The sequence below is a fragment of the Misgurnus anguillicaudatus genome, chromosome 12 (genome assembly GCF_027580225.2).
Source record: "Misgurnus anguillicaudatus chromosome 12, ASM2758022v2, whole genome shotgun sequence".
In the NCBI taxonomy this organism is placed as follows: domain Eukaryota; kingdom Metazoa; phylum Chordata; class Actinopteri; order Cypriniformes; family Cobitidae; genus Misgurnus; species Misgurnus anguillicaudatus.
In genome coordinates, this window is record NC_073348.2 from 1,654,752 (window position 1) to 1,669,090 (window position 14,339).

At 38.5% G+C, this 14,339-nt stretch overlaps 1 long non-coding RNA gene across 1 annotated transcript; it reads right to left on the minus strand.

The window, feature by feature from the left end:
- Positions 1 to 382: 382 nt before the first annotated feature.
- Positions 383 to 1,011, minus strand: LOC129446102 (uncharacterized). Its single transcript, XR_012372679.1, has 3 exons — positions 818 to 1,011; positions 506 to 739; positions 383 to 421 (listed from the first exon to the last, which is right to left on the minus strand). It is a non-coding gene; the product is annotated as an uncharacterized lncRNA (long non-coding RNA).
- Between the last annotated feature and the right edge of the window lie 13,328 nt (positions 1,012 to 14,339).

Sequence of the window (14,339 nt, forward strand, 5' to 3'; positions counted from 1 at the left end):
ACCTTGCCTCCCGGCCAAACATCAAGTAATATGGAGAATACTTGGTGGTGACTTGTTTTTTGGTGCGGAGACCAAACATTGTGGCCTCCAAATAATCAGCCCACTTGTGTGGCTGCTTTCCCACCAGCTTGCTTAAAGACCTTTAAATAAGAGAAGAGTCACAGTAGTATAACATTTATATGGAAATTCTGACAAATCTATCTGCGAGCTGTGAATGGTGGAGACAAGACCGAGGCATTCTTCATTTACCAACTATACACTAGGCAAGTATTTATTTTAACTACATTTTTAAGTTTATTTATAATCTAACCACTGTTTTTATAATTCTTCTTATTTAAATGTAAGTTACCTCTGTATTGTGCCATTCAGCCTTTCAACTAGACCTTTTGATTCCCAGCAGCTGACAGACACCCATATTGACCTACATACACATACAAAACAGACTCAAATTATACTTTTCAATTTCATAAACAATTTCCAACAAGTAAATGAAGTGTAATCCTACCTTGTTCACAAATTCTTTGCCCTGGTCAGTTAATAGCCTTTTGGGGGCGCCAAATTTGTAGAACAGTTTCACAATACACTCTGTGACCTCCTCAGCACTTTTGGTCTTTAGTGGGAAAGGCTCACAACACTTCGTTAGATAGTCCACCATAACACAGATATACTGGTACCCATCTTTTGTTGGTGTGAGCTTTCCCACTAAATCCATTCCCACAATCTCCCATGGCTCAACCACCTGTGAAAAAAAGTGACCTGTTCAATGTGGTTGCTTTAAGCAGAAAATAACACCAGCATGTCATTTACAGAAACTTACCTCAATTGGTGTATAATCTGCATGTTTTTTTTATTGTCAGCTTGGTTTGCTTGGCAGGCTGCACAGTGTTTGACCTAAAAAGAGATTCATGTTGTAATGGTATGCATGTCCACATCAAACAGTATTCATTGATTACTTACCCAATTTCTAATGTCCACACTCATCGACATTAAAATCAATAAAATCGACGGCTGATGGCATCAGTACTTTTTACAATGCCACAGTGGGCCCCGATGGCATTGGTGTGGAATTCTGTGAACACCTCTTGGGCCTCACTTCAGCACAACACTTTGGCTAAACAACCCTCTTCCTTTCTTCTAATGTAGTACAATGAGTCATCAAAAACCAATACGTTGTGTTCATTAAGAAATCTTTAAAGACCAGATAACTCATCCAACCAAACTGTACATGGGTACTTCACCAAATTTGCACCATTCACCTTTGATGACATACTGCTTTGCCTTTCTTATGAGTACTCTTTTTTTGTTTTTTGATAAACCACCAGGAACCTTTCCAGACTTTTTCCAATCAAAAGCAACTGGTAAGTTGATCTGTCCATTTTGCCAATTAAACTGAAAAATTTTAAATGGTTTGTTGGGCTTTTATCAGAGGTTGGACCCTTCACTAATTTGTTTGATTTAGCTAATTAAAGATGTTCTTAATTATCCAACTGTCTAAATGTGTGCAGGGATTGTGACTAATAAACAGATTAGAAACAGTGATTGGCTTTGAAATATGTTTTTTGATCAGAGGTTGGATGTGTCATTTAATGGTTTCATTTAGCCAATTAATACAGATGCTAATAATTAACCAATTGTTTAAATTTGTGCAGGAATGTAGGTAATGAACATATTATAAACAGTAATTTGCTTAGAAATTTGTGTTTATACATGGTTTATGAACAACACTTCTTTGGATTGTGCCACTATAATAGTGTATTTCTGTTCTTAATGAAAAGAGGACCTTAACACTCCAAACCTTTGCCAGCAGTAGATGTTTAAGTTTGAAGCATCTGTGTTTTACATTTGGATAAATAGCCGTTCAAATATGCAAGTGTAATGTTTTTTTGTTTGTTCCGGGAGTCATTTTTGATTGTGATGAATGGCACTTTTGAAATTATTTTAAGCTTTATTTTGTAATATGCATATCTGTAATGTATTTGAGCAATAAATACACTAAGTTCATGTGTTTGTTTTAAGGACTGACAAGCTATTTTCTTTGGCCTATGAATTGCAAACCTCCTTATTATTATTTCAGACTAATGGGTCCATATCAGAAGAAAAACAAATTAAAATACATACAAGAAATAATTATTTACAAACACAGGGTTCTTGTACCATTTTAAAAGTAAAATTTAATGCTTTTGTAGACCTCGCCAAATATAATTTAATGCCATAACAATTTCTTTGGAATACACAATTTATTGCCTTCTACAATGGAAATCAAAACTTAAAGTTTTCCATTTGTTAACAATTACGTGCATTAAGTAAACTCTGCAAAATTTCTTTTTCATGAGAAAGTTTTTTTTTTTAATTAGGAGACAGTATAATAACTGAATAATACTTCCAAAACTTTTTGGCCAATATGGATGTAAACAAAATCAAAACTCAGTTGGAATTTTCCTTATGTTATGTGGTTATGTGCTCTATTCAAGTCAGTCTATGGTCACTGTGGTCTTTTTATGTGGGTGACCTATACAATTTAATAGTAAATTTTACAAATTAAACTAATTATTTTCTATAGGTTTACTAACTGGTAAAATCGTGTATTTGCATTTACAACATGGCTTGATTCTGCATCTCTATTTACAGCTCATTAACCCTTACGTGAATGTTTACTGTTGCTATGGCAACAAGTGACAGCCTACATTAGCAACTAAATTTGCCCAACCCATAAAATCACAATCGGCATAATTAAACAAAATAACTTACGCCACATCTATCAACAGTTACACCCCTTAAACTCTGAGCTAATGTGTTGTCAAAGTGACCATAGACCTGTGACCTGACTGGAGCACATAACCAGTCGCCCGTACGTGTTGGTGTTTACAATAATAAACAGAATCGTTACGTTACTTACATTGAAATGACCCAACATGTCCTCAGCTCTGGAGTGACCCATGAACTCCGACCCATAGTAGCGGGAGATGACGTGGTGTGTGCCAGTCTCAACATTAGTAGTCCAGAAACGCAAATGAAGGTCCATTTGTTTGCTCTTTGTCGTTTTATTCATGCTTTCATCAAACATGACAACATATGGCTTCTCACAAACACTGCACGATAGCTCCTTCTTGATGAAGGAAGCGATGCCATATTTCGCGACATACGCAGTATTATTTTCACCACAGGTGTATGGAGGACGAAGAGTGCAAAAATTATAAATAAATAAATGTACATGTACAAAGAAATATATAAAACAAACATAAATAAATAAATAAATACAAAAATAAATATGCAGAGAAATATAAAAAAACAAACATAAATGAGTATTGCAACTTTGATTTCTTTATTTTTGTATTAAAATATTTTTAAAACTTTTATTTATTTCTGTATTTAATTATACATTTTTATTTATTCTTTTATTCATTTCCACATTTATGTATTTATTTACATTTATTTATTTCTACATGTATTTATTTCCACACGTATTTATTTCTACATTTCTGTGTCTAATATGTTAATGAGGAGGGGGCGTGTTTTTCTTCAGCCGTAGCAATGGAGCACAGAGTGGCAATGCTACAGTAGTGTATAAACGTGTTCTGAGGCCACAACAGTCACATCTTTTGCTCTTACAAAATGACACGCAAGGGAAGAGCGTGGACGTGATTTTGAGTGTAGTGCAAGTGAAATGAATGTTGAGAGAGGTGGGCGAAATGGCAAAAATCACCGTTTAAGTAATTTAATATCACTGTTTCTGTATGTATTTACAGGATAAGCATATTCTTTACCCCGAACATCGCGTTATAAACATCCGTTCGGGATTCTTGCACACATTACAGAAACAGCATCTTTAAAAGGTCTGGTAACAGACAGTGAGACACGATAGGGTGTGCACATGAAATACACTGATCATATTTTATAAACGCCATATGCAGCTGATAGATCATTGATAGAGCTTGATGTCAACGAGGTTTGTGCACGATAAGGAGAAAACCACACGCACTTTCACTGATGCCCACAAGCATATTGAATTTTGCGTTTGAAACACGACTGAAAATCACTTTAATATTCGCGTTTCTTAATTTTGTATGAACAACGCGTGATGTAATCATTCATATGCCTGAGATGTGGGCTCAGTCTCCTCTTCCAACGTGCTCCTCTCAAACACCAGCGCAAGTTGAAACACACGGCTCGTCCAGTCGGACACCTCGCTATCAGCAGGAATGGTCATTGCTTTCTATCCTTTACACATCATAATAAAGTTATGGCAAAATGCAGGCGTAAGTAAAGGCAAGCAGATAGGCATAGAATATAAAGCCAACAACAGTTTTATAGTTCTTATAGTTTTATAAACATATTTTATGTTTGGCAAAATGTTGGAAAGATGAATATTAGCACATCTGTCAATCATCATTATTGCATAGTGGGGCTAGATGTGCGCTGTGAACAGCAGCATTCGTACAGATATTTGTGTTTGTGTGCGTCATCGCATGAATGTGAGTATACACCAGTTTTAAATACAATCTTTGTCAATTTAAGTTACGCTGCAAGATGGAACATTTTTTTATGTGGAATGATTAATTATTTAATGTCATACCACATGCTGTCATTACAGTTTTTATTGCTTTTTAGTTTTATTATGCTTGATATCATATCATGTATGTTATTATTGTAATGGCTTTGATATCATATGTTCATATTTATTTTGTAATTGTACTAAATAGTGTGGTTCAGTGTAATAAAGTGATCCTGTTCTGACAGACATACAGTAGCCTAGAAATTATCCTCCTTCCAGTTACAACCTCAGCCAAATGACAGAAAAATATTGAAAGCTAGATTGCCACAAACTTTATAACCTGTGAGATGATGAAAACGTTCTGTGATGCACTACTAGGACATTATGTTTGAATTTTATAATGAACCATAAAGAAGCATTTTCTTATCATTCGATATGACGTGAAAACACTGTATAACGCAAAATCGTTGCCTTTATATTCTATGCCTATCTGCTTGCCTTTACATACGCCTGCATTTTGCCATAACTTTATTATGATGTGTAAAGGATAGAAAGCAATGACCATTGCCTGCTGATAGCGAGGTGTCCGACTGGACGAGCCGTGTGTTTCAACTTGCGCTGGTGTTTGAGAGGGGCACGTTGGAAGAGGAGACTGAGCCCACATCTCAGGCATATGAATGATTACATCACGCGTTGTTCATACAAAATTAAGCAACGCGAATATTAAAGTGATTTTTAGTCGCGTTTCAAACGCAATATTCAATATGCTTGTGGGCATCAGTGAAAGTGCGTGTGTTTTTTCTCCTTATCGTGCACAAACCTCGTTGACATCAAGCTCTATCAATGATCTATCAGCTGCATATGGCGCTTATAAAATATGATCAGTGTATTTCATGTGCACACCCTATCGCAGGGTTCCCCAAATCTTACCCTGGAGGGCCGGAGCATTGCAGAGTTTTGCTCCAACCCTAATCAAACACACCTGAGCAAGCTAATCAAGGTCTTCATGATCACTAGAAAATCACAGGTGGGTAAGTTTGATTAGGGTTGGACTTAAACTCTGTAGTGCTCCGGCCCTCCAGGATTTGGGGAACCCTGCCCTATCGTGTCTCACTGTCTGTTACCAGACCTGTTAAAGAAGCGGTTTCTGTAATGTGTGCAAGAATCCCGAACGGATGTTTATAACGCGATGTTCGGGGTAAAGAATATTCAAGCTTATCCTGTAAATACATACAGAAACAGTGATATTAAATTACTTAAACGGTGATTTTTGCCATTTCGCCCACCTCTCTCAACATTCATTTCACTTGCACTACACTCAAAATCACGTCCACGCTCTTCCCTTGCGTGTCATTTTGTAAGAGCAAAAGATGTGACTGTTGTGGCCTCAGAACACGTGTATACACTACTGTAGCATTGCCACTCTGTGCTCCATTGCTACGGCTGAAGAAAAACACGCCCCCTCCTCATTAACATATTAGACACAGAAATGTAGAAATAAATATGTGTGGAAATAAATACATGTATAAATAAATACATGTGGAAAAAATAAATGTAGAAATAAATAAACGTTTAAATAAATAAATGTATAAATATATAAATGTAAAAAATAATTAAATGTTCACATAAATACATAAATAAATACATAAATGTGGAAATGAATAAAAGAATAACTAAAAATGTATAATTAAATACAGAAATAAATAAAAGTTTAAAAAAATATTTTAATACAAAAATAATGAAATCAAAGTTGCAATACTCATTTATGTTTGTTTTTTATATTTCTCTGCATATTTATTTTTGTATTTATTTATTTATGTTTGTTTTATATATTTCTTTGTACATGTATTTATTTATTTATTTATTTTTAATTTTTGCACTCTTCGTCCTCCATACAGGTGGATGACTTTGCAAGCTGCGAATCGGGAAAGATCGCTGCAAAGACGCTACGCATGTCCTCGTTAGATTTAAATGAATTGTGCCTCGTCACAGTATGGAGAACCCACAGTACCTCTGCCTTTTGAATGTCTGGCGGTGAAATGAAATTTGTTATAGGCGACTGAGAAGTAGCGTCTGAATTTGAAGCATTCGGTTGTGCTGCAAACAATGCAGGGATTAGCCTGTCCCCACTATGGCTAGCTGCTGCCACAAACCGCTGGTGCTTTCCTCCTTTCATATGTGACTCGACTGCTTTGAGCCCCACGGTCCCTAACAAGGCCGCCTTAATAGAGACAGAGCGCAGTTATGCAAATTTGAAAAACACGCCCACCGGGGGGGAATTCAATCCAACCGTCTCCATTGACTTTGTATTGCGAGAGGCCGCCTCCTTGTCATTTCTGGCTTATAACAAAACACAGAATAATGCCTAAAAGCTGCTGTGTGACTATATGTACAGCTAACAAGCAAAAGAACCCAGAAACACATTTTTATAAACTGTCGAGCCGTAAAACCCAGCGTTTGAGGAGAAAAAAGTGGATCGCCGACTACGTTTCCCCCTAGTGGACGCAGTTCTACTAATATGAGTACTATGAAAAGTTGCCTGTTTCCACTTTTCTGTCTGTTAACGCTCGTTTTTTGAGCTCGACAGCTTATAAAAACTTATTTCTGGGTTCTTTGGCTTGTTAGCTGTACATATTGTCACAGAGCAGCTTTAAGGCATTATTCTGTTTTTTGTTATAAGCCAGAAATGACAAGGATGCAGCCTCTCTCAATACAAAGTCAATGGAGACGGTGAGGTGCAGGTCTCTCTTTCGTGCGCGCGCTCGCTCGTTCGCTCTCTCTGTGCTCGTGCAGCTGTCTGAGTCTCTGGCATGCAGAAGTCTCTCCAAACGTGCACAAGAAACTGTGCCGCTAAATTAAGAAAGGAGTTCCCGCACATAATGCTGTTAGTTGTTGTAAAGTTTATAGTCGGGTAGCCAAAGTCTCAAAAATGGGTTGAACCTGACATGGTCTGCTATACTTTTTATTTGTGTTTTTTCTGTTAACTTTGACCCCAAGAACCAATAATTGAAGGGTCTGCTCTGCCGGAAATATCGCGAAAAAAAATTGTGGCCATTTTAGTGTAAGCACCCTTTATTTTTCTCAGAAAATTGTGAAAATTAATTTTTTCCTCAAATCCTCAGTGGGTTGGGTTAGTTGTCAATAAATGCATTCCAGATACACAGAACACATGTGCTGACAACATCCACTGAAAAAATTACTCTTAAAACATATTTCTGCATAATTTTGCATCAATTTAATGCAAAAAAGTAGGCTTTTTTTTACTTTTTCCCAATATTTTATCTTTACTTCACTGGCAATCAACTATTACCCCAAGTTATGACATCAGTCAATGAGTACGTTTACTTGCACAGCATAAGCAGATAACTATCAAAAATCTGCTTATTACAGAAAAATGTTTTCATGCGTTTACATGCAAATCAATAAGCCGGCTATGCAGACAACTGCGTTTACATGGGACATGAAGAATTATCAGTTTTCTCACAGGCAGTGACGTCACCACCTATAGTACACAATAGTCGTTCAAAAAGTCAACGGCATATCTGTCTTAAGCTGTACTGTTGTATCTCTTCTCGTGTCTGCAGAACCTGTAAATGTAACATGAGCTTCTATTTTAACAGTTTCTCTGCCAACTGCTTTAGTCGAGCGGAGACTTTTATGCGTTATTTTGTGCTTACTTCCGCGTGTGACGTTTATCTTTCATACGCGGAGACATGCGCACATGGACAAATCCGTGAGAAAGCCGGTTAGGGTGTTTACATGCCACGCGAAATCGGCGTAATGAGCAAAAAACTACCTCTGCCGATTGGTTTTTGCTTACGCTGTTTATGTGCTTTCCCCGATTAAAGAAAACCGTTTTACGTGTTTACATGACCCCACACGTTATCAGTCTATTAAGCATAATCGGTGTAAGACTGTGCATGTAAACGCACTCATTATACCATTCTTTTCACCAAACAGTATACTCATTCCACAGAAAAAATTATAAAAATCCAACCAAAATCAATGGATCTGTGATGATTTCACTACTAGTTGGAGATCAACAGGCTCAGAACCTTAATAGAATTTTTGCCTACTTTCAAAATTCTGAAAGACATACTGGATAACATGATTGTTAAAGTCTACATTATTAAACATCATGGTCTAGGGATCTTTTTAATTTCAACATAACCCTGTTCCCTGACAGCACGTTTGCTGCAGACAATTTTAAAGATGCCAGCTTCTTCTGGACGAAATTTCTATGAAAATGGACGTTTGTGTGGTGTACCACCCATGCTTCGCACCGCATATGGACAGCAGCGTTCTGGATACATATTTTAGAATACCAAAGGTCAACTGGAAGTGACAGCCAAAGCCTGCAGGGACAAACAGACGTCTGACTATAAAGTAAGGGTTTATATTTTATTTGGGAGTGGCTTGCAGAGCTGTGCATTGTGGGAGTTGTTGTCTTCCATACAACAGGGTGTCCGCGGATCCTTAAAAAGTCTTAAAACGTCTTAAATTCCGTAGTATGAAAATAAGGACTTAATAAGCATTAAAATGTCTTAAATCCAGGTATCAAAGGTCTTAAAATGTTGTCCAACCAACACCGCCAAGAAGATTGTATTTATACATGTTCGTCTCATGTGTCAGGATAAACTGAAAAGATGGAATCTACTAAAGCACAAGTTTGCGGGGAGTTCGCTAAAGTGCGTGGACCTGGTATAAGCAAATGGAGAAAAGTGTGAGTTTTAGCTATGGGGAAGTGCACATTTAATGAAAACTGGTTACTTAACCCTGATTTTGCTCCGTGGTAAAGACAAGTTAGCGTACGGGGTCTGTTATTTATTTTGCAAGAAAGTTTTAAAACTCAGAACAATGGGCATCAAAGCTTTAGTGTCACACATGCAATGTAAGAAACATAAAGCCACTGCAGAAACCTGTTAAAAACATCCGCCATTTCTCCGTTCTGTTGTGCATACAGCAGTAGCCCTCAAGAGCACCACGGCATGCTAAACATCTGCATCAGCAGTTTTAAGCACCACGGCTTCTGCTCCATCAGACATACGATAAACGTTTGGCTCCAATGCCAAGTCCAAAAACGAACGAAGCCTGTCTTCTTTTTTTCTTTTAATGCGGTTGGCATCTAGCTTATAGGCGCATTAGCGCCCCCTCTGCTCCGGAGGGTGGATCTACTACACTCTTTCCCTTACTCCTGGTCTCATCAATTTAATTATTTGTATTTTTGCCATAAAATATTTCACTGCCAATGTTTTGTCTCAAGATGCACACCAGTAATGTATTTTGTAAGTTATATTTAAAAAAAAAAAAAACTCCTTAAATGTCCTAATATAAATAAGACCTAGTCCAGGTTTAATCTGGGTAACCACACCTAGTATTTTAACATTGTTGTTGCATAAAACCATGTGTTTATTTTATTACATTATACATTATTTGAACCAATTATTATTATTGTCTCATCACTATTGTCATCGTAAATGCTTTGGCCCATTTAGCTCTATTTTTATTACCAAAAAATATCAGATTACTTGATCATCATCCTTACCAAAATAATTGTTAGTGAAACCCCTAGATTGGTTAAAACATTTTAAAATTATGTGATTTTAGTTAATTATAATGCTATTTTTCTTCATATATTTTATCATTGGGGATTTCTTAAAACTTCGTATGACTTTTTAGGTGAAAAACTTGTAATATCAGCAAAGTGTAAAAATCTTGTCTGATCTTATTCTTGTGAACCAGTCTCGTTTCATCTTGCGGAACAAGTGTCTTGTCACACCCCTAGAAAATACTGTTTTTTGTTAATAAAGATAAAAGGTTCTAAAACACAAATGGATGCATTCACACTGGACTATAAAATTGGACTTCATTGTCGGGATATAGGTCTTAAATTTAATTCATTATGGTCTTAAAAAGGTCTTAAAAAGTCTTAAATTAGACTTTGTGAAACCTGCAGAAACCCTGATACAAATGCGCCCTAAAGTCACTTTCTGTCATTTTTTGGTCAAATAGGCACCATTTAGACTACAAATATGCCCACTTTCAATAAAGGTTAATGTTTCCATGGGTGAAATGTCTCTTTAACAGAACAAAATAACATTTTAACATAATAACTTAATTAACTAGATGCAAGTCCATGTGAGGTGGGATAATCAGAAGGGTAGCACACTGCAGATACTGCTCTGGGGACAGACCTTCACCTTCACCACCTGAGGAGACAGCAAGCAAGACTGACAGGGTGGGTTATACAGCAGTGTGATAAAAGATGCAACCCTCTTTCTCTAACACACAAACGCGCGCAGCCCACTTATGTGTCCCTGTCTTCAAGCGCAAGTTCAAGTTGCACAGGAGCATCCTCAGGCATGCATGCTTTTCTTGCAGCGGCAGTATTTTCTGTGTTTGAGTTCAGAATGTTTAGCCTCGTTCAGCATCATGGTTGCCATCAATTTGCCATTGACAAGTTGTCTCCCAAAATCAGTGGCAGCTGGATAGGTTGGCTGAACCATGTGTGCCGTTTACACACAGCCAACTGATGCAGGGATCGGCGAAGGTGTAATTAGAAGGCATCTTCAGTTGGTGGAAGGCAACGCATGTCTCCTTTGATGCTCACAAAGAGATGGGCTTGCTGTGCATCTAGAGTACCACCAAAGTCACTTCTGTCATAGAGTGACACCATGTATCGCCATGCTGCTGTTATAACCTTTTCCTGAACATCCCAGCATTCCTCCGATCACAGTACCTGCACAGCGGCAAAATGTCTGTCAGGTGTTTAATAGCAGTTGTGTAGGCCCACCTTTTTCCTCTTCTGTACAGTGTCTGTGTCACATCCGGTAAGTATGTAGGTGCTGAGGAGAAGGGATGTAACATCTGAAGCAGCAACATTATACTTCCCTGTCAGAGCTTCTGTGGTGGCATAAACATGTAGGAAGATATCCATCATCTTCAACCACAGCTCCTGCAGCCCATCCATGTGTGTGATGTAGTACATGCACATCATGATCACATCTGTTTCAGTTGCAACAACTACAGCTCGTTTTTGGTGCAGAATTTGTACAGAGTATGCAATGTGAGCAAACATCCTGGTATCTGCCTCCTCAAGTTCTGGAAGCTCAACCTGACAATCCAATGACAAGGAGACAGTGCGACCAGGATCACAAAAGATTCCACCAAGAATAAGTGTGCATCCTGGAGGAAGGAAAGGAAACAAGGCAGACTACCTGGCTGCAATCAAGACAGCCCTTGGCAGCTCATGGGGGGAAGTGGACAATCTAACGCCATCTGACAAGCCTGTTGTAATGTAGTAGATGCAATGACATTCATTCAACGTTACTAACATCTTGGGAGCAGCACCTTCGATGAACTGCAAGGAAAGTACCTGAGGAAGCTCCTTGGAATCCTCCCAGACAAGTGTGACTGCATCCACTTTGTAAGTGATCGATATGATGTCTATCCTGCTAAAAGTCTGAAAGGTGAGGAACGAGAGAAGAGGATGAAGACCTGCCCCAGCAAAATGAAGGAGTACAAGCCACATGATACTCTCCCTATACCTGAATGGAAAGGCTTCATTCACAATTCACTGAATAAAGCTAACCTGTTGAACTACATGGGGGAAGCATGGGCAGCTCAGAACAAATCACTTCTTGCAGGATGCACACTTATTCTTGGTGGAATCTTTTGTGATCCTGGTCGCACAGTCCACTTGTCATTGGATTGTCAGGTTGAGCTTCCAGAACTTTTCTGTGAGAAACATGAGGAGGCACATACCAGGAGGTTTGCTCATGTTGCATACTCAGTACAAATTCTGCACCACAAATGGGCTGTAGTGGTTGCAACTGACATAGATGTGATCATGATTTGCATGTACTACATCACACAAATGGATGGGCTGCAGGAGCTGTGGGTGAAGAAGATGGATATCTTCCTACCTGTTCATGCTATCACAGATGCTCTGACAGGGAACTATAATGTTGCTGCTTAAGATCTTACATCCCTCAGCACCTACATACCTACATGCATATGGATGTGACACAGTGAGCTATCTGAGCTAAAGGCGGGCCTACACAACTGCTATTAAACACCTAACAGACCTTCTGCCAATGTGCAGGTACGGTGATCCTGAGGAAAGCCTAGATGTTCAGGAAAAGGTAATAACAACAACATGGCGATACAAGGTGTCACTCTATGACAGGAGTGACTTTGATAGTACTCTAGATGCACTGCGAGCCCATCTCTTTGTGAGCATCAAAGGAGACATGAGTTGCCTTCCACTAACTGAAGATGCCCTCCTATTACACTTCGCCGTTAATTCCTTCGCCGATCCCTGCATCAGTTGGCTGTGTGTAAGCGGGCACACATGGTTCAGCCAACCTATCCAGCTGCCACTGATTTTGGGAGACAACTTGTCAATGGCAAATTGGTGGCAACTAGAGATGAGCCGGATACTCGGCTGAAACAAGTATCCGGTACAGATAAAGCACTTCTGCCGAGTACGAGTATTATACGAGTAATACGAGTCAATATCTGTGCTCGGATTAAATGAAAATCACCATTGGGTAGCTGATTGTGTCAGCGTTCTGTGATAGGCTAGTAGTAACAGCGCCCGCCCCTCCCCTACACAAATACAGATGTAGTGTTGCTGTGTGTCCCGCTCTGCTCATTCATTCACACACAGAAAAGCTCTCTGTCTCTCTCCATCAGTCACTCGGGTTTGCGGTTCTTTTCCGTTAAAGTTTAGGGTTTCTTTAGCTTTTTACTTCGGTTTGTTACGTTCAAATACGTATTAACCAGCAGAGTTCTGGTAAACGTGGGTTCGTTCAGACGTGAATGCGACGGAGAATTTTTTCTTTTTTTAAACCTTCAGCTGGGAGCTTTCTCTAACCACTGTGTCCCGCTCTGCACACTCACACACAGAACAGCTTTCGTCTCTCTCCCTCAATCACTCGGGTTCACGGTTCTTTTCTATTAACGTTTAGGGTTTCTTCAGCTTTTTACTTCGGGTTGTAACGTTAATACGTACTAACCAGCAGAGTTCTGGTAAACGTGGGTTCGTTCAGACGTGAATGCAACTCGCATCGCGTCTCTGCCTGTCGGAGAATTTTTTTCTTTTTTAAACCTTCAGCTGTCTCTAACCAGTAACCAGACACTGAGTGTCTGGCACGTCTTTGCTGTATTTCATACAAAAATAAAGGTATTAAGCTATAATATAAATATTACAAATTAATTTAAGCTACACACACTCTCTCTCTCTCGTCAGTTTTTTCTCTGACACTTTATTGCTGTATTTCATAAAAAATAAAGGTAGTAAGTTAAAGTTAGTGTTATAAATATTACACATTAATTAAGCTACACACACTCTCGCTCTCTCTTCCTCTCTCTGCCAGTCATCTGAGTTTTTTCGTTTTAACCATCAGCTGGCTCTAACCAGTTTTTTTTACTTTACGCACTGAGTGTCTGACACTTTTTGCTTTTTGCTGTATTTCATAAAATATAAAGGTAGTAGTGGTATAAATAATAAATAATATTACAAATTAAGCTACACACACAAACAAACAAACACTCTCTCTCTCCCTCTTATGATCAGTGATACAGAAATATAACAATTTCTGATCAACCCATATATTAATTGCATGCTTAAAATAACATACCGGTTAAAGCCCCGCCCATTTCAAGACAAACTCCGCCTACTTCCGGGTTAGGCCACACCCACTCAGAGTACAGATACAGATACTTCATATGGTTAACAGATACAGATAATGCTGTACTCGCTCATCCCTAGTGGCAACCATGATGCTGAAAGAGGCAAAACCTTCTGAACTCAAACACAGCATATACTGCTGCTGCAAGAAAA